Source organism: Diabrotica virgifera, chromosome 7, assembly GCF_917563875.1.
Source record: "Diabrotica virgifera virgifera chromosome 7, PGI_DIABVI_V3a".
Classification (NCBI taxonomy): Eukaryota; Metazoa; Arthropoda; class Insecta; order Coleoptera; family Chrysomelidae; genus Diabrotica; species Diabrotica virgifera.
The window spans coordinates 128,753,519-128,774,462 of record NC_065449.1 but is presented as its reverse complement, the minus strand read 5'-3'; the positions used below and the strand labels follow the sequence as shown (position 1 = coordinate 128,774,462).

The window sequence follows — 20,944 nt, the reverse complement described above, 5'->3', positions numbered from 1 at the left end:
CTAACTCAGAACTGCCAGCCCCTACCAGTACTATGTCTATTTTCATTTCATCTTTCTTATTAATTTGTTTCAAGTGCCACAAGAATACAATGCCACTTAAATAACTGCTTCATAATACATTTTTGCATTATAGTTGTCCTACATACGTTTTTGACTTCAATCATATACCATCGATCTGCTTACTAGCTTACTCTTAGTAGTATCTTTTCTATTTCTTTTTCTTCTTCCCATTTATCAATTATTGCCACTCCTAAATACTTGAATTGGTTGATATTTTCAATTTTGTATGCCTTTGTTCCTGTTTTTAGTGTGAAAAATTTATTCTACTTCATCTCTCCACACATTTCAATACACTTAATATTTTATTTTTGTTTCATTTATAGACATGCAATTTTCTTGCTTCACCTCTCAAGTTTCTAAGCAACTTCAGCTTTTTTTCTTGTTAAGAGGACTATGTCATCTGCATAAATAATGGTATACAGTGATAAGCGTGCTATTAACTGGCAAAATGACACAAAAGATGGAAACATATAGTACGTTGTGAAATAAAAGGAGATGAAACTAGTAGAGGTGTACAATTATCAACCTACAAATTTACATTACATTACATAATTTCCCACCTTTAGACCTCTGCGACAGTTGTCATACTCCTCCCACACATCTAAAGGTGACAAACTATGTCATGTAAATTTATAGGTTTCTATAGATAATTTTACATCTCTTTTTATTTCACAACATATGTTTTCCATTTTTTGCGCTATTTTGCTGGTTATTAGAGTGCTGTTTACACGCCTGGACCTCGGAGGTAATCTACACTATGTCGACATGGTGTTTTTTTATTAGTTGGATTATACACATTGGTTATATATTATCATTAAAATATAGTCATATTGTCTTTTAACTAATTATGGGATATATCAGATTTTTATTAACATCCTAAGTGCTCTAAACTTTGTTGCAAACAAACGCTAAACACAGTTGCTCGAAATGACATAGTGTAGTTTACCTCTGAGGTCCAGATGTGTAATTAATTTTATATTTGGTAAGGAAAGGTTTGTCAAATAAATACTTATTTAAGAAGAGGGAAACTCATACTCATTTATTTTAAAATAAAATATAAAAAATACATATTAAGAAATAAAATAAAAAATAATATATCTAACATAATACAGATTCAATAATGTATTCTCAGAATAAATAAACAAATTCCAGTTCAACAAGAGAAAGACAGAAGGTATATTTATATTCCAAAAATATATGGTGAAAGTACAATAGTAGAGTCGCAGTAAACAGGTAGGTAAAATAAATGATGATAAATTGATAAAGCACTGGAAACAACGATAAAGCACTAGAATCAGGCTAAATAGCATCTAAAATATGAAGACCAGAGAAGATATAATTTTGAACTATACAGGGCATACCACGATCCATATACATTCATCAAAATAGGACCACGTTTTAAGAGGAAAGATGGAAGCATATGAAATATAATTTTGAACTATACAGGGCATACCACGATCCATATACATTCATCAAAATAGGACCACGTTCTAAGAGGAAGGATAGAAGCATATGAAATATAATTTTAAACTATACAGGGCATACCACGATCCATATGCATTCATCAAAATAGGACCACGTTCTAAGAGGAAGGATGGAAGCATATGAAATACTTTCCAAAATAAACACACAAATGTCAGCTGGACATATAACGAGAGAAAGACTATAGATTAGATATAAGGAACAAACAGAATAAGACATTGATATTTTAAAAATAAAAAATTGCAAGAACAAATCCTGAAATAGATTGGAATGGAGCTGTATTCCTCAAGAGAGCAAAACTCAAACAAAAAGGGCTGTCGAACAATGATCATGATATTTTGAGAAATAATAGACAAAAAAATCAAACACAATAAGAGTAGGTATTCAATAATGTATTCTCATGCAAAATATTGTTGAAAAAAATGTCACCAAAAATTTAGAGATTGTTCCACATCATTAACATGTCTATTTACCACCAGATCATTATTTACCTAGATTGTAAGGTACTGCTGTAGCACATATTATTGCAAGACATGTATATAATTTGGTTTGTAGACCTTGTTGAAGACAAGGAAACTCTCTTTTCCAGGTTCCAAATAGCTTTTCTACATTTCTTGTTCTCACATGAGTACTATGGTAAAAATATCTTATTTTCTTGATCATTACCTAAAAAGATATTTATGTCTATTAAATAACCTACTATTTATTTAGCAATTATCAATAAATACCTGGGTGTAATACTGGGGTAAGTAGATAGTGTCTGCATGCATACCCACTACTGTCATCTATTCCTATTAATAATCCTGGAATTTCACTTCTTTCCATTTCACAATTTCACTCTTAATGCTCTTAGATCAAATATTGAATGACTTGATAACCTTGTTGTTGAACAATAATACACATAATTTCTCTTCTAGTACCTACAAATTCATTTACATAAGAGCCTGAATAACATAATATACAGTCGGAAAAATGAAAGAATACCCATGAACGAACATATAAAACACGCTGTATTTTCCTGTCCCCGTGTCACAAAGAAAATTGACCATCGCAAGTTCATGTAATAATAATTATTACATGTATTTGCGCTGGTCAATTTTTTGTGTGACACGGTGACAGGAAAATACAGCGTGTTTTATATGTTCGTTCATGGGTATTCTTTAATTTTTCCTACTGTATTGTATCTTTACAGTACCTGTACATTTTTGGAAAGCGGGGTCCTCATAAAAACTGGTTATATTCCTATAAGTAGCATAAAACCTTTATTGTTTAAGTTAATGCGCTGATTCGCTGATGAACTTCAATATTGTAATACTCCATTGTATTTTAGATTATATTTTTATCTTGAATATATCGCTTTTGTATACTTCCCGGGCGATTTTCTTCACCAATATTATCAATAAACTCTAAAAATGCTTTTACTTCTTCATACATTTTTGTTGTAATTAGAAAAACAAAAAATATATGTTGGAACTGAATTTAAAATATTCAAAATTCAAACAATAACAAACAAAGTTAGGTTAGAATCGCGGTCTTGAGGAAGGTCGATCGATGACTTGAGATTCGCCTGTCATTTTACACTTCCCAAGACAACGTCGTGTCTCGAGATCGGTTTATAAAACACAAAGTTGGTTCAAGGTCGGTCTTGAGCATCGACGCTGTCTTGAGACTCGACTATAAATACGGGCCTTATTCTATGAATAAACTCCAAATAAGTTATTAGTCCAATATCGGGCAGATAAATATTTATTCTTAGAATAAGTTGACAGCTAACCTCACTTTAAATATCAATAATAAAGAAAATTCATTAGTTTAATTTGAATTTATCTACAATGTTTTATAACAGGTAAACGTAATTATATCAAATGATTTTGAGTGCTGCTGACAACATGCCTGTCACTTGTATAGGAACTAATAGTGCAAATCCAACTGATCAGAATAACGTTAATTTTAATTTGTTTTTTGTCGTGATTTTGAGCTTAACATAGTATTTAAAGACATTCATAGATTAATTATTTTATAAACTTTACGTTTTTGGTGATTTTGAGTGCTGACACATGCCTGTGACTTGTATAGTAGTGAACTGTGAAAGTCCAACTGATTAGAATAATGTTAATTTTAATTTGTTTTTTGTCGTGATTTTGAGCTTAATATAGTATTTAAAGACATTCATTAGATTAATTATTTTATAAACTTTTCGTTTTTGGTGATTTTAAGTGCTGAAAACATGCCTGTAACTTGTATAGTAGTGAACTGTGGAGGTCGAGCTGATCCGATAATGTTAATTTTTTCCGTGTTCCCTCTATAGGGCTTTTCATTCACAGTCATTTGTTTTGAGCTTCTGTCATATGTCGTATAATCCTTGTATAGTAATATCACAGAATAACTAACCATGGTTAGTTATTCTGTGGTAATATTATACACGGATTATACAACATCTAACAGGAGCTCGAAACAAATGACAATCGATGAAAAGCCCTATTAGAAACTCATTTATGTTTCCTCGCCTAACTAAATTATCAAAAAACAGGACGCACTCATGCTAGGAATTATGATTTTTATTAATATTATAAGAATAATTATTTATATGTGACACTAACGTAACTAGTGACATTAATTTTAGGCCAATGTGACAAACTTTATTAATACTAAATTTTAACATGTATCCCCTATTTTGTTAAAATAATATTATTTTGTTTTTCATTCTATTTAAAATAAATGCAGTTTTGACAGGGAATTTGTTTTGTTATTTATTTATTCCATATAGGCCTGGATCCCTCCTACCAAAAAAAGTTGATTAATAGCAAGCTGAAAATTTATTAATAGCTTAACGGTGTCTAGTCCCACAAACTTTGATGCATGGGAACACTGGAAGTTTTAACTGTGGAACAGGTTAAAAATTTGAAAGGTCAAACTACGAAAATGTTTATGTAATTTGTCAGATAAAACTTCCAATTGATTTGCTACCAATTCATTAAATTCTCATGCAAAAACTAGACTGGTGAAAAAATCACCAACTGGGCATTTTAATGAGTAGAACACGAAGACCATGTCAAACTACAGGAATCATGTTGGTGAGTAACAGCAGTCTAATTTTTGCACGAGAATTTAATGACAGGGTAACAGATCAATTGGATGTTCTGTCTGACAAAATATATGGGATGTTTTCGTAATCTGATGTTCCAAATCTGAGTTTCCAAACTGTTTCACAATTAAAACTACCCCTGTTCCAGTGTCACAATACATCAAAGTTTGTCCAACTGGACACCGTTAAGCTATTAACAAATTTTCAGCTTGCTATTAATCAATTTTTTTGGTACACGGGATCTAGACCTAAAGCCGGGCTCAAACGACTCGTGTACTTGGCGAATAATCGTTACTTGCATTACTTACTATGTCTTTTGGGAGGGTTACTAGAACAATTCTTTGACAATTAAAAGTAGTATTAACATTATTATTATTACTGTTTGACAAATAGTACAATAATTGTACTAGTAACCCACTCACACAGCATTGCCAGTATACGCAAGTGACGATTATTCGCCAAGTACACGAGTCGTTTGAGTCCGGCTTAATAGGTTTGTTCGTAGTACGACACAAACGATTAGCAACTGCTGCCAACCATCAGATGCATGAGAAGTTAACAGTTAGCGTTGTGCAGTTAATAGTTAGCATTCATAGACTACGAATGCACATGTGTCTGATGGTTGGCAAGAGTTGCTGATCGTTCTACGAACAAACCTATCAGTAAGCACAATTTGTGATATCCATGGGTAGTTACTAACAGAAAGAGGCAGGATTCGATTTTTAAAACATTTATTTTAGAGTCTAAACATAGTCATACCTTAAACGATAAATGTATATTATCATTACAAGTTGATACTAATTACAAAAATAAATACACATTTAAAAGACCAATACATAATTACTCATGATGAAGAAGTACATTATAATTAAAAATGAATAACCATTTTCATATCGCTGCAACACAATGCCAAAGCCATCTCATATTTCAGTTCGTTCAGTGAGCGCAACAAGCACTCTGACCGAACAGTTTCAAAACTCATTAGTTTTTCATCAGAGAATGCATATGTTGCTATCTCCAAACCATGTAGCTGTAACATATGTACATGCATTGGGTTCTTCTTCGTCTGTCTTGCCCTGGGCATACTTTACTATTACCGGCCATATGCATACAATGTGCATTTGCTATGTCATCAGAACTGGCTATCACCCCACCCAAGCATTTAGTCGTTTAGCATTAACTTTTTGGAAATGCTTCACCTAAAAAAAATATTTTATATTTTGGAAATTTTTCAACTACAAAAATTTATTTTTATTAGAGTATTTGCATTCTTTACAATGATTGAGAATATTTTATTTAAAATCAGACATTCATACAATATAATTTTAGAACAATCATGACAGTAATTCAAATAGATGGCAGTAATAAATCATTTTCAGAGAATTATGGAGTTCGCAGTTTACAGATTAGGACGACAATATGTCTGGTTTCATACAGATATATAAACGTAATAAATCTAATATTTAGAACCAATTTATCCAAAAGACACTAATACTGTTATCCATATATTTCTTAATGGTGAATAAATAAAATAAAGGCATACCTTTCCTACAATAATATGGAAATCATTAACAATTTTTACTCCATTCAAAACAAATCCAGCTGTAAAATATTTATGTGCCTGAAGGCTTTTGTATGCTTTCATCTGCTGCTTAGAGTAGCAACTGTGAGACTCCACCAAATATGTATAAATATCTATAATAGTAACTTGATGGACTGCACTTAACTGTAAAATCCAATTCTGACTGAATTGCGTATGGATCTAAATCCCCAATTATTTTCAGCTTCAATAAATATCTAAAACAAAAAAAGAAATAATGTTATTGCTTGCAAAATTCATCATTATTGATAAATAACGGGGCAAAATGAAAAGGAAATAAAAATTATTTCGCCTACCTTTCTCGCAACATCTGAAGTTTCCAATAATAATTTCCTTAAATAATCATTTTGCATTGTGGTTAAGTTTATAAAGTTCACAAAAACAGGAAACGAAATCCAAATGAATCCAAAATAGACAAAATACGATGATTATAAACAATGAAAAATCATTGAAAAATAGATAAAAGATACCTACAAACATAACCTCTTTGTTAGTTTATGTGCCAACCAGAGGTCACGTGGGATTACAGTGGAAAATAATGCAATGTGCTTGGCAAAACACCGAAGAGGTGGAGGCCAACAAGCTAATATGAGGAAGAAGAACTGTCATTCGCTTATGTCAACGAGTACAGTCTGTGGAAAATCATTATACTTCATAGAAGAGTGGGTATACTTTGAACTTATTTGACGAATAACTAACTGTGGATTACAAATAGTTATTGAAACGAAATAAAATTTAATCCACTAATAAATCTTATTCGACGAATAACTATTCACTGATTTATTTTTTCTTGGTGAAACCGACCCTATTGCCATCAAAAAATTTCAGTAGGTAATATTTTAATACGTTTGTATAATACCTACCATTTATTTCGTAAGAATTATTTATTGTTTAAAAATTACATAATGGAGATTCCTAATCGTATTTCGGTATTCACATTATACAAGAGTCTTAAGTCTCAAGTACTCAAGTATAAACAATTTTTTAGCTGATGATGGTTGGAATATCGATTTCAAGCAGATCACATACTTTTATGTAAATATTATCATCACATGCACCATTTCACCAGTCTTTGAAACATTTATTAATCTAAATAACTATTCTCAAAATTGTTTCATAAAAGCTGATGTGACACTTTCGTCCAGTTCTCTATTAGCAAATAAAAGTTGAATTATGGTTGTTTGGGTTAATTACTTCGCATTTATTATTTATAATATATAATTAAGATCGAAAATATATAGAAATTTCTTCATTTTTCTCTAAATTAATTTTTTTCCACAGGCAACTTATTCGGTTTTTCAATGGTTATTACTTTAAAAAGAAAAAAACCGGTTATAACCGGGACAAAAAAACAACCGGTAAAACCGGTTGTTTCGAATTAAAAAACTGGGTTTAGGTTATAACCGGTAGGTTTTTTCCATCCCTTAGTCGATTAATTTAGTTTGCAGTCAATACTAACAAAGTTATTCAAATTGTTTATAAGCCAAAAATGACTCTACTTTACTAAAATATTTTCGGAATGATAAAAATGAGTTTTTATTATTTTTTTAAAAACTTTGAAAACATAAGTATTCTTCTTTCATGTAGTTTCCACAAAATTGCTGTATCATTATTATTTTATGAAGAAAAGCATGCTTTATCATTGCAAAGAAAAGGATTTTTTATTAAACAAATTGAATAAACTGTAAACTAATTGACGAATCACCTTGAAATTTTTTGTTATATCTGGATTGAACATGGACTGTTTGACCCAATTTTTCATGTAATATCAGTCTTAAGTTTATTTTTGCAAAAGTTTATTTTTGCAACTTCCGAAGCAACAAATAATCGTACCAAAATTCAAAAACTGCCATTTTAAACCTTTGTTCATCTACTAAAATTGAATACTCTATCTGATATAAGATATTTAATTACTTATTTTTACCTGTAGCGACTTAAACGAAAAGACTGTAATTTTCAGGGCCGTGCCGTTCTATGATGCGGTGAGGCAGCCGCATCAGGCGGCATCACAAGGGGGCGGCATAATCAGTAAAATCTAATATCTTCTTCTTCTTCAAGTGCCGTCTCCTAATCGGAGGTTGGATATCATCATCACTATCTTTAATCTATCCACCTCTGCTCTAAAGAGTTCTATAGAACTGCATCTAAACCAGTCTCTTAAATTCTTTAACCGTGACATTCTCCTTCTTCCAATGGACACGCGCCAACTCGTAACTCTTAATGACAAACTTTTTCAAATCAAAATGTACACCGGCCAATTCGTAACTTTTTTACTACCTGACCCTCCCAACTTGCAACTTATACAGGTGAATTCGAAACCATTGTTTAATTATAATTCTATTTACACATAAACATTACATCTACTGGTAATGCAGCAGAGTTATGCTCCACGTAACGTAGAGCCACACCCAGAGCTTTAGTGGCATCTGCGTGTGACACTCAATATGACAGGGAAACTTCTTCCTCGCTTTCTTCATCTTCATTAGTCATTAGGGTTGCCTTGAGGTTGAACCAAGTCTAATTAATATAATTCATCCGTAAATTCTTCGCTCCCTTTGTCGTCAGCTTCAATCCATCCTGTAATTACACTTTCTTCTTAGTTTTCTGATCCATCTTGTATAGGGGAACGGGGAAAAATGGAGCTTATTCAAATTAGAAATCAAGCCATGGAGTTAACGACTAAGCACAAATGATGACACTGGCTCTGCATCAGTGACATCAATCTGAGATGGGTGGAAGAGGGAGAGAGACAGGCACAGCGACTCGAAATCAACGACAAAGTAAACTTTCAATTATTAGTTAGGCTAACTTTCGGATAATCCGACCTTTTCGGAATCCGAACAGGCTGTCCCTCCAATTAGTTAGGATTTGCGGGGTTTTACTGTATATAGGTACCTACTATAATATCTGCGTTCCAATCGGCTGGTAGTCTGTTTTGTTCATATTTTTTGTTGTATTAGCTGGTTTATTTCCTTATGTAATTCTCTTCCTCTGTATTTTTTCCACTGTTATTTCATTTTCTTCTGCTGCTTTTCCGTTTTCTATATTTTTAATATTTGTTTTTGTTCGTTTTCTTCTGTGAAAATTTCTACTTCGTTGTTATCTTGTTCTTCTTCATCTGTTTCCTTCATACCGAATAGCATTTTTTCGTAATATTCTTCTCATATTCTGCTGATCTGTTTGTCTTCAAACAGGGTTTCTCTTTTTTTTTGTTTTTTAGTACTCTTGTTTTAATGCTGGACGTATTTTTTTATCTGACTTTTTTGTAAAATTGTTATATTTGATGGTTTTCTCTCTTTTTAAATGTCCTCCAGCGAAACCCGTCATTTTTCTTCTTTTTATTTGTTGAGTTTGCTGTGTTTCTCGCTATTTTTTATTCTTCCCTGTTTTGTTTTGACGGATTGGTTGTTTATCCACGTCATTCTAGCGTAGTTTTTTAGTTTTCTGCGTTTCGCAGTCTTGATCGTACGTAAATTACACATTTAAAATTGAAAAGGATTTATAGGTTCCAAATTAGCTAAAAGACGGTGTTTCAATCCCTGTTTGTGTATTATCGCTCCAAACCCTTCTTGGCAGTAGCGCACCCAGGGGGGGGGTTTGGGAGTTAAACCCCCTTTCCCCCAGGGCATATGAAAAATATATAAATAATAGCAGGAAAATGTAACTTGTCTTTCACAAAATATAGAAAAAAATTTCGACGCCCAAGTCAACCCCCTTCCCCCCAGAGAAAAATTATAGGTGCGCTACTGCTGCTTGGATGTGTCCCGTTTTTTTCAAATTTATGATATGGTCACCCTACAGTAGAAACACTTCTTAATTCACGAGAGTATTCTACACACTTGTTCTTAATCCAGAATACAGTTTTTTGTGTCAAATTAGAATTTCATAATGGTAGATAAGTTTATTTTAATTTTCTAATCTATTTCAACAGTAGGGCCCCCGCATAGTGCAGACTTTTTACCTGCCGATAGTTTAGTAGGGTTGGGCAAAATTAAAAAATTTTTTTTTAAATATGTAAGAATGTAGTTCGTTTGGTATGGCATGAGTGCTTTAATTTTTTTTAAGTATGTATTCTATTTGTTTTTAATTTTGTAGACTAGCAGACTTAACTACTTTATGTAATGTGAAATTTAAGACTTACTACTATATTTTAAATATTTTTCAAAATATTATTTTCTATATCCTTACATAAAAAAATACATTGAGTGTATGAAATAAGTAAGCAATGTTTTAAACATTTTTATTATTTTCCAGACACCTTTGCACCTATTAGTTGAACAAATTATATTATTAAAAATTTTGTACTTACTTTACTTAAGCCGTCCTCTTGTACCCTACGCTGTCGAAGTAAAAGTTTTGTAATAAAAAATTAAGAATTCAATTTTAACACTTCTATAATATGTTACAATTGAGCAATTAGACCAGCAGATTCGGCAACTGGTTATGATAAATTCATCAATTTTAATGAACATACTTTTTAATTTTTTATTTTTGCAGTGAAAAAGAATACATTGTTAATTATACAAAAAAATATCATTAATATATCACAACAATATTTTTTTCAACATACTACAATAATCAATTATAAAAATATCCGAAGTCTAAATTCCAACATTTGAGGTGACAACAGCGCAGTGGAAGCCATGAGGACATAAACTCAAATATACGGAGACCACTACAACCGCAAACTGAATAAATATATATTTGGATGCCATCAAAACCGTTAAAGTGATTTTAGATATACAGCAAGCGAACATGGCGCGCCTGACGGCAATTGCTCCAAGTAATGTGTATATTATTATACAGATAACGTGACTGAGGACGTCCGGCCAATATTTTGTGTAAGCATTGTAGGAAGTGGTACCTTTCATTTGCGATACATTTTAGGGAAAGTCCTCGTGGCAACCGTATATCGGAGTTCACGAAGACCTGGAAGCCACGAGAGACTACGGTTTAACATGGGGGGACGTCATAAGATGCTAAAAATAAATATATATATATATATATATATATATATATATATATATATATATATATATATATATATATATATATATATATATATGTATATATATATATATATGTATATATATATATATATATATATATATATATATATATATATATAAAGGATGTTAAGTAAGCGAGTACAACTATAAACATAGAAAAGAAAAATCATTGGCAAATAACTCGCAATGTGAATGTGAATACAAAATTAACAATATAAAAAGATGCAATGCAACTGCAGACACGTGTTTCTGACTCATTAGTTGTCATCAGTACAGTATAGCCAAGTTAGAAGAATAATAGTTTAACTTGGAAAAAGATCACTACAGGAGCAATATTACCATTTGTGACAACAATGTTAGAAGACCCTGCCTTTCAGGGCGACGACCGACACAGTCACGGAGGTAAAGCTACCTGAGGAAAGAAAAGCCAAAACCTTATAAAATAAAGGATGTTAAGTAATCGAGTACAACTATAAACATAGAAAAGAAAAATCATTGGCAAATAACTCGCAATGTGAATGTGAATACAAAATTAACAATATAAAAAGATGGAATGCAACTGCAGAAACGTGTTTCTGACTCATTAGTCGTCATCAGTACAGTATAGCCAAGTTAGAATAATAATAGTTTAACTTGGAAAAAGATCACTACAGGAGCAATATTACCATTTGTGACAACAATGTCAGAAGACCCTGCCTTTCAGGGCGACGACCAACACAGTCACGGAGGTAAAGCTACCTGAGGAAAGAAAAGCCAAAACCTTATAAAATAAAGGATGTTAAGTAAGCGAGTACAACTATCGCCCTGAAAGGCAGGGTCTTCTGACATTGTTGTCACAAATGGAAATATTGCTCCTGTAGTGATCTTTTTCCAAGTTAAACTATTATTCTTCTAACTTGGCTATACTGTACTGATGACGACTAATGAGTCAGAAACACGTGTCTGCAGTTGCATTCCATCTTTTTATATTGTTAATTTTGTATTCACATTCACATTGCGAGTTATTTGCCAATGATTTTTCTTTTCTATGTTTATAGTTGTACTCGCTTACTTAACATCCTTTATTTTATAAGGTTTTGGCTTTTCTTTCCTCAGGTAGCTTTACCTCCGTGACTGTGTTGGTCGTCGCCCTGAAAGGCAGGGTCTTCTGACATTGTTGTCACAAATGGTAATATTGCTCCTGTAGTGATCTTTTTCCAAGTTAAACTATTATTCTTCTAACTTGGCTATACTGTACTGATGACGACTAATGAGTCAGAAACATGTGTCTGCAGTTGCATTCCATCTTTTTATATTGTTAATTTTGTATTCACATTCACATTGCGAGTTATTTGCCAATGATTTTTCTTTTCTATGTATATATAAGAAATATAAAATCTTTCCGAAAGTCCTTTTTTAAAAAATATTTATTTAACACAAGAAAGTAGTCTTTACAGTTTGAAAGCAAAATCTGAACTAAACAATTATAATTCTAAACTAAGAAATGAAAATGTAATATTTTGATAACTATGAACGTATGATGTCTTCGTCAGCGTTTCTCTGGTTCAGGGACTTACTCTTCTCACGGTCATTACCGTGTTCTAGCTGATGTTGCGGAATGTGGGTCGTTAACTCCTCTTCCCCAAGAGTGAAGCCATGCGAGGGAGTTCTATGCCGGGGTTAGGACTTTCTTCTTTTTCCTCTATGGAATCGTTTCTCTTTGTTTTTGCTATTTTCCTTTTGAGTAAAATAATAAGTGTTGTAATTATTCCAATGTACAACAGAATTGTCCAAATACTTGGAATGTGGTACAGAGCCGTATTTTGAAATATTGGTTTTATTTCGTGATTTGGAATATCTTTAAGTTTTAGCGAATTTAGTTTTATTTCCATTGGTGCTATTTTAATTATATCGAAATTTAATTGTGGTGAGTTTATCATCATTGGTTGCCCTGATGTGACGTCTTGAAAGGTTAATTCTTGATTTTGGAAAATAATTTTACAAGGTGCATTCTCTATCAGATAAATGCCGTTCAGAATTTTTATTTGCGTTTCTTCTGCACATTTAATGATTAGTTTTTCTTCTTTAGGAAAGACAGCTAAATATTGGTTGATTTCTGGAATAATTTCGATATGGTTTCCTGGAATTTTCGCTTTTAGGTATTGGCAGTCTGTAGAGTTGCCAAAAAATAAAATTTGGTCTTCACATGAGTGCTCGTGATTAATTTGCAGATAACCAGGACATTGGAAGATCTTACTATGTGTGCAGATGTCATTTAGAGGAAATATAATTTTTTCATTTTTTAATAAATATCTTGAGTTTGGTAACATGATGACAAATTCTGACTTACTTTTTGTGGGAATTGGCAATAAATGATAAAGATCAAAATTGGATTCATAGTCAATAGGGATTGAAAGAAAATATTGTATTTGATTCTTTTCTATTTTGCAAGTATTTGTAAAATAGCTTCGAAATCTAAAATGTTTTCATATTTTACTTCAAATGGTAGCTGTGCTTTGTAATGTGACGAAATTTTTTGGAGTTCGTTAAATAATTCGTTTGATTTTATTATGCTAGGATGTAATGTTTTCAATTTGCAAAATGTAATCGAATTCTGGACATTTTCCATTGTATCGAGTATTAAGTTGTATGTTATTATAATTTCATTAAACATGTCTTTCAAATAATTGACATTTTCAAGATTTGTTTGGAAATCTACTATATCTTTTATTGCTAAAATTTTGGATTTTAAATTAATTTCATTTTCTTGAATATTTTGAATTGTTTCATTAAAGTTACTGATAATTTCATGGCTTAGCGAATATTGATTATTGATTTGGCTTTGCAAGTTTGCTTCGTTTGTCTTTAAGTGTTCTAGTATTGAGTTAATTTTTTCGCCGTCTTCAGCATCTAAATTTCCTGTTATAGCTTTAATAATTGAACCGAAACCGTTGATAATACCTCTTTTATTTTTTTGTAACTTGGTATGTATGTTTAGGTTTTCAAATTTTTCCTCAATATTATCTTTGACGTACTCTACTAAATTAACATAATTTTTTGTTTCATTATTGAAAAATTTACAATTAGAAAGATTATTTTTTAGGTGATCATATTGCATATTTAAGTTATCATACTCTTCTAAAAGTGGATTTAAGTTATAGTAATGGACAAAAGTGTGGCTAGATTTTTGAAGTTTGGCAGGTCCCAATTTGATTGGTAATATGCCTAGATTATGGGTAACATCTTTTATTTGGATTGCTGCGCATCCGATTGCGAGGTACCTGAAAATTTGTAAGGTTTTCTTTTAGGTCGTTTAACATTAGAAAAATGAATATTTTCGGCAGTATTTTTATGTCTAGTTTTTATTTTCGCGGTTTTTCTTTCTTTATTAATTTTACTTATTTCTTCAGCTTGGTATTTATTTTTTGTTTTACTTTGATATTGCTTATTACGAACAAATACTTTAGTAGGGATTGTTTCGGGCAATTCTTCTCGATTTTCGTTAGCTTTAGAGATTACTTTTTCTTTTACGTTTTGCAAGGATTTATTGATATTAGAATAAAGTATTTTCATTTTTTCTTTATGGTTTGAAATATAATTATTTAAAATTTGTTGCTCGATATTGATATCAAAAGGAGAATTACTATCTATATGTCCCGTAATCAACTCATGTGGTTTCATTTTTGTTACTGAATGGATGCTGTTATTATAAGCTAGTAAAGCGTAATTTATTTTTTGTTCAATATGGTCATTTTTGTACTCTTTTTGATTATTTAGTAGTCTAATATGTTCGATTATGGTTGAATGGAATCTCTCAGCAATTCCATTAGATTCTGGATGTTGAGAGCTTATAAAATGTACTTTTACTTTATGTAGCTCTAAAAGTTCTTTGACAACTGAATTTTTTAATTCGGTCCCATTATCAGATATTATTTGCTCTGGTATGCAGTGATGAGTAAAATATCGAATTAATGCATTTGCTACTTCGATACCTTGAGCTGAATTTATTTTATATAATTGACCATATTTAGAAAAACAATCTATTATAGTTAAAAATTTTGTTTTTTCTAATGTGACTGAATCTAGGTGAACAATTTGGAAGGGTCTAGTTGCAGTAGGTGTTATATTAAATAAGGGTTTGATAGGTCTCCTATCGTATTTTGTTAATTGGCAAATTTCACAATCGTTTATATAAGTTTGGATAGATGCTCTTTGATTCGGCCAATAATATAAGGCTTTTATTCTATTTTCTGTTTCATCTACTCCTCTGTGGTTCTGTTTTCCTTCGTGATAATTTTTTATTATTTCTTCAATTTCGTTTGGTGGGATATCGATTAACTTCTTGGTGCATTTAATAAGGTTTATTTGCGAATTTTTGAAATATTTTTGTACAACGTTACTAAAAGTTTCGTATATAGGATCTTCGAAGTACAGATGATATTTAACTTTAGGTATTATATAGTCTTTTACAAATTTAACTATGTCACGTTCAGTGTCATTTTTTGAAAATTGTACGAGAGTTCTTTGTTTTTTATCGTAAAGTTTTATAATAGATGGTTCTGCTGGTTCGTAATTAACTTGAGAAATGATAATTTGATTCATTCCAGTGTTTACTGATCTTTCTGATATGGGTATACCTGTGATGGGATTTTCTTCATTTGTGTGGATTGTAGCACCGTCATTTTCATTGATACCTTCTTCATTTTGGCCATTTATTGTTTCGTCAGGTTCAACAATCAAAGACTCTGAGTCGACGTTATGTGGGGTACCTAATAAAGTTTCATCAAAATTTTCTACATAATCTAAGAAGTCTTGATTTGTTTCAGGTTCTATGTCATGAGTTTCGTTTGCGTTTAATCGTATTCTTGATAGACAATCGCTATTTGTGTTTAGAGCACCTTTTTTATATACAATCTCATAATCATATTCTTCGAGTTTTAATCTCCAGCGAACTAATTTTGAGCTGGGATCTTTTAATGAAAATAGCCATTGAAGAGGCTTGTGATCTGTCACGAGAGTCACGCGACGTCCAAAAATATAGGGTCGGAAATACTTAACTGCCCAGACTATAGCTAGGAGTTCTTTTTCAATGGTAGAATAATTTATTTCGGAATCATTCAGTGTCCTACTCGCATAGGCAATTGGGAGATCAGAACCAATTTTTCCTTGACTTAAAACTGCACCTATTGCATAGTTACTTGCATCTGTTGTCAGATTAAATGGTTTAGTAAAATCAGGATATTGCAGAATTGGTTCATTTGTAAGAAGATCTTTACAGATATTAAAACACTGTACATAGTCTTCGTCTTTAACATTTATTTCATTATCTTTTTTTAGTCGCAATGTTAAGGGTTTTGTAATTTTTGAAAAATCTTTAATAAATTTTCGATAATATCCTAATAATCCGAGGAAGCCTTTTAACTGTTTGGTAGTAGCAGGTATTGGGAAATTTTTAATAGCCTTTATTTTATCCGGATTGGGCTTTACTCCTTCTGGAGTGACAATATGACCTAAGTAAGCCACTTCTTTCTTTAAAAATTCGGATTTGTCCAACTGTATTTTAAAGTTAGATTCACGTAGTCTCTGAAATACTTCTCTTAAATTTGTAATATGTTCTTGCAGGCTAGTGCTAAATATAATAATATCATCTAGGTAGACAAGGCATTTTTCGTTTTGTATGCCTCTTAGTATGTTATCCATTACTCTCTGGAATGTAGCTGGGGCATTTCTAAGTCCAAATGGCATTCTAAGAAACTCATAGTGACCATTTTCGGTGTTAAAAGCGGTTTTTGGGATATCTTCTTCTGCCATTTCTATTTGATGGAACCCAGAAGCCAAGTCTAGCGTGGTAAAGTACTGACAACGCCCTAATTTGTCTAAGAGGTCAGTGATATTTGGAAGGGGGTATCTATCTCCTAAAGTAATAGCATTTAAACGTCGATAATCGACTACAACACGAAATTTACGTTTATTGGAGGCATCAAGTTTTTTGGGGACAACCCAGATAGGCGAGGACCAGGCAGAATTGCTATGTCGGATAATATTTTGATCTAACATGCCCTGAATTTGATTTTGGACTTCTTTACGATATATTTCCGGATATCTATATGATTTAGAATATACTGGAATCTCATTAGAAGTTTTTATACTATGCTTAATTTTATTGGTGAAAGACAATTGGTTGCCCTCAATATGAAAAATGTCCGAAAATTCTCTTATCAGCTTTAAAATTGAATTTCGCTCTTCGGTATTCATATGTTCCGTGCGGATTTTAGAAATATCAAATTTGAATTTTTCGGCATAAATAGAATTAAGATTAGGATGATTTATTTGTTCGTATTCATCGAACTTTTCAACTTCTATTGGTGAAGTTAAATCAACTTTAAAATGTGACTCTGATGAGTTAGTAATAGTGCATAAAGCTTCTTTATTAACAACTTTAGTAAGACATTGGGGAATTTCTAATTTCCCTATTTTTGTATAAGGTACGATAACGTCACCATTTTCTATATTTTTTATATTTAATTTAATTACTTGTTCGGAACGTGGAGACACTACTATACAATTCGTGCTCCCAGCGCTCGGACTATAATAGTTAATTTTAATTGAAGAACAAGGTGTTCTTAATAAATTATTTACTAAATCGATATTTGCTTGTAATAGTTTTAAATTATCTAATCCTAATAAGCAATCAAAATGATCATGAAACTTAAAAATATGATAAGTTAATTTTATTGGCTTTTTATGCCTAAATATAGAGGAAGAAGGAATTACGGTACAGAAATTTTCCTTAGTAGTTCCAAGAGCAGTGGAAATTTGAAATGGTTTTTTAAATATTGAATTTTTAAAATATTTTTCACCTATTTTTGGTGTAATAAAAGATTTAGTGCTCCCAGTATCTATAAGGACCTTTAAATTATGCTCAGGGAAAATTATGTACGGCAATTCACATTCTTTGTTAGTTAAGTTTAATAATTCTACATGCTCTGGTTTTCTTCCGAGGCTATCTCTTCTAAAAAAGGTTCTTGGGATGAACTTTCAGGACAGTCTGTATTATCTATGTTATGCAGTTCTTCCGGAATAATATTTTGGCTTGCGAAATTATTGGGGTTACGGAAACGAGTCCTATTTTGGAAGTTTTGTGACGGTCTGAAAGTATTATTGGTTGTGATAGTCATTGGAGTAGGGTTTGAGAATTTTCTGTTTGGATTTGGCTGGAATACATTGGAGTTTCGATTAAAATTCCTACTTGTACTAGGATTATTTTGGAAATAATTATTTTGATTATTTTGTCTCATATTTTGAGGATTCGGTTGGGGATTCGGAGGATCCATAGTATTTCTCTGTATTGGAAATTGATTCCTTGGTTGATATTGAGTTTGGGGTTGATATTGAATTTGGGGTTGATAATTATTTTGTTGGTTTTGTCGGAAATTGGATTTTGGTCTAGACGAATAATTGTTATTTTGATAAGATTTGTGATTTTTGCTTTGAGAAGAATTATTTTGGTCGAGGTATATCTGAAAATCATTTGTGAGGATGCCTAACGCAGAATTTAAATCTGGAGGATTCTTTGTACGCATTAAGGTACCAAGAGGTTCTTTTAACCCACGTAACAAAACTCTTAATGCTAAATTTCGGAAGAAGCTACCAAGAATATTAATTTCAGCAGCATGTTCAGTTTTTGAGGTCAAGACAGATATTTGAAGATTTAATAATTTTTGTATTCGGTTATAAAAATCAAATGGGGATTCATTATTGCCTTGTTTCAAATCTGAAATTTCTATGTTTAAAGTATAAATATCTCTTTTGTCTGAATAAGAATTAATTAAAGCATTTTTTAAATCCTGCCAAGTTCTAAGATTACAAGAAGAAATATTAACTGCGGCTTCGCCTTTTATTTTTGCAATTATGCTTGACATCAAATATTCATTTTGAAAATCATTCACATCTGTAGCATTATAAAATTTGGTTACAAGTTTTTCGGAAATTTCTAAAAATCTAGGAAGTAACGTATGATTTCCTTCAAAATCTGGAATCATATCTAAGTATTCTTTCTTTAGTTGAGGAACTTGTGGAACAGCCATTTTAAATTTATTATTTAATTCTAATATTTTCGAAAAACTTATATTATTTTTATTAAAAGGTAAATTATCTAAATTAGTTAAATTTGAGTCAGAATCTGTATCTGAGTTACTACTGTCTGAATAATCAGAATCTAGTGTTAAATTAGGCTCTCTATATGACATTAAACACTTACAGTAATGTAGCGATCTTGTCCATGGAACTGCTTCGGAACTGGGTTGAGACACTCACAATATTCGCTTGAAAGTCTCTCCGAAAGTACGAATCTTCTCGTCAGGTTACTCAATTCGCCCAACTGGAATTCACTTCACGAAAACTGTTCGAATAGTCAAAAAATCGTAAAAACGAACCGAGAGTTATATTCGCTAACGCCCGTTTGACTATCCTACTGACTGCGCCAGAAATATAAAATCTTTCCGAAAGTCCTTTTTTAAAAAATATTTATTTAACACAAGAAAGTAGTCTTTACAGTTTGAAAGCAAAATCTGAACTAAACAATTATAATTCTAAACTAAGAAATGAAAATGTAATATTTTGATAACTATGAACGTATGATGTCTTCGTCAGCGTTTCTCTGGTTCAGGGACTTACTCTTCTCACGGTCATTACCGTGTTCTAGCTGATGTTGCGGAATGTGGGTCGTTAACTTATATATATATATATATATATATATATATATATATATATATATATATATATATATATATATATATATGAAAGAAACGGCGATTGCATTCTATTACACTTCGACCACCACCGACATTCTACACGACGTGTTTCAAGGAAATATCAACCTCTCGTCAGGAATGTCTAGGTGGACAGTCGAAGCGGAATAAAATGGATGGGGCCTTCCTGGTGATAATAAAACAACCAGACTTCAGTACACTAGGTACGACATCTATATGAAATAAATGAAAAGATTTCTCTGGTGTACAGAAGAAATCTTCTTCGTAGCGGCCGTGACCATGTGAATTCAAAGTCTTGATAAAGACGATGAAACGACAAAAGATACCTCTTTGTATCACAGATTTGTCTACAAAGCCACGTTATTCGCTACGCATTCGTCAATACGGAGAAATCGTGGTAATATGAAAGAAACGGCGATTGCATTCTATTACACTTCGACCACCACCGACATTCTACACGACGAGGTAATATCAACCTCTCGTCAGGAATGTCTAGGTGGACAGTCGAAGCGGAATAAAATGCATGGGGCCTTCCTGGTGATAATAAAACAACCAGACTTCAGTACACTAGGTACGACATCTATATGAAATAAATGAAAAGATTTCTCTGGTGTACAGAAGAAACCTTCTTCGTAGCGGCCGTGACCATGTGAATTCAAAGTCTAGATAAAGACAAATCTGTGATACAAAGAGGTATCTTTTGTCGTTTCATCGTCTTTATCAAGACTTTGAATTCACATGGCCGCTACGAAGAAGGTTTCTTCTGTACACCAGAGAAATCTTTTCATTTATTTCATATAGATGTCGTACCTAGTGTACTGAAGTCTGGTTGTTTTATTATCACCAGGAAGGCCCCAGGCATTTTATTCCGCTTCGACTGTCCACCTAGACATTCCTGACGAGAGGTTGATATTACCTTGAAACACGTCGTGTAGAATGTCGGTGGTGGTCGAAGTGT

At 32.0% G+C, this 20,944-nt stretch overlaps 2 long non-coding RNA genes across 2 annotated transcripts; both read right to left on the bottom strand.

The window, feature by feature from the left end:
- Positions 1 to 1,919: 1,919 nt before the first annotated feature.
- LOC126888135 (uncharacterized) lies at positions 1,920 to 3,220 on the bottom strand. The gene is made up of 3 exons (XR_007699414.1): positions 2,738 to 3,220; positions 2,271 to 2,462; positions 1,920 to 2,208 (listed from the first exon to the last, which is right to left on the bottom strand). It is a non-coding gene; the product is annotated as an uncharacterized LOC126888135 (long non-coding RNA).
- Positions 3,221 to 5,341: 2,121 nt separating this feature from the next.
- LOC126888138 (uncharacterized) lies at positions 5,342 to 6,729 on the bottom strand. Its single transcript, XR_007699417.1, has 3 exons — positions 6,524 to 6,729; positions 6,171 to 6,424; positions 5,342 to 5,826 (listed from the first exon to the last, which is right to left on the bottom strand). It is a non-coding gene; the product is annotated as an uncharacterized LOC126888138 (long non-coding RNA).
- Between the last annotated feature and the right edge of the window lie 14,215 nt (positions 6,730 to 20,944).